At 38.3% G+C, this 1,154-nt stretch overlaps 1 protein-coding gene across 2 annotated transcripts in view; it reads right to left on the bottom strand.

The window, feature by feature from the left end:
- The window catches only part of sonb (SON DNA and RNA binding protein b), a 39,439-nt gene that overhangs the window by 33,941 nt on the left and 4,344 nt on the right, over positions 1-1,154 (bottom strand). The window lies entirely within an intron of this gene.

Raw genomic sequence — 1,154 nt, forward strand, 5'->3', positions numbered from 1 at the left:
CCCCCCCCCAATTACTCCTAATGGCATTGGCAAGTTTCCACCGCACACAAAGATAAACAACCAATCACAGCAGAGGAGTCTCTAACACAGTGTCAATGACTAAAGACAAAGTCATGTTGTTGTTGAAGTGGAATCCAAATATTATTGAGTAAAAGTTGACATATTCCAGTCTGTTAGTAAGTTAGTGTTACATAGTGTTGAAAAAGTCAAAAGAAGTGACAAACATTGAAAAAAAGCATCAAAAGTGTTGAAAAAATGAGACAAAAATGTCAGAAAAATTTAAAAACATTGATAAAAAAGCGTCAACAAAAGTGTTGATTTTCAATTTTGACGGGAAGACAACACAAGGGATAAATCAAGATTATTTTCCTGTATGGCCAATTTCTCACCTCGAGCATTTTTCAGAAACATATTTTATTGTACTATTTAGCAGTAAAATGAGAAAGTTATGACATAACGCCAAAAACAAGCACCGCCTACAGGCCGACCAGTCAGAGCATACACTCTGATTTTAGAGCTAAATACACTAAATAAATTACACTAAAACATGTTTCTTAAAATAATAGGAGCAACAAATAGACAATGCAGTAACAGAATCTTGATTCTTGCAGTAAATGACATGACATCATTGACTCCTCAGCTCTGATTGGTTGTTTTCCTTTTGCCATGGGGAGCACCAGAAGCCTGTACTACGGAGCAAGATTTGGCGTTAAGGTAACTTCAGGTTCAACCCGGGGTTTTCTTTATCACGACGATAGATCACTTGTTGCCGGGTTAAATCGCCGTGGTAACTTATGCCGAACACCTAACCTGAGAGAGAGAGAGAGCGGAGGGGGGGGAGGTGCGCTCATAACATTCCCCGATGGGTATCTTAATGAAAGATATAGATTTTAGGGGAATTAGTATAGGCTATTTGTGTTTTACGATGATAAAAGTACTGATTATTTAAATGGAGTCTGGTGGGTTTGGTGACGGCAATATCGTCCTAAGTAATAAACATATTCAAATGTTGGCCGAGTGAGTTCAGCCTATGGGATTACGTATAGATCGACTTCCTGAGCTGTGTGTTGCCAATGCGCGCATTTTAATTACGTTCTAATATTTTTAATTATGTGGCTCTGGTGGATTGGGAAACTGGGTTGATTGAACTAGTT

The sequence above is a fragment of the Etheostoma spectabile genome, chromosome 24 (assembly GCF_008692095.1).
Source record: "Etheostoma spectabile isolate EspeVRDwgs_2016 chromosome 24, UIUC_Espe_1.0, whole genome shotgun sequence".
NCBI classification, from domain to species: Eukaryota; Metazoa; Chordata; class Actinopteri; order Perciformes; family Percidae; genus Etheostoma; species Etheostoma spectabile.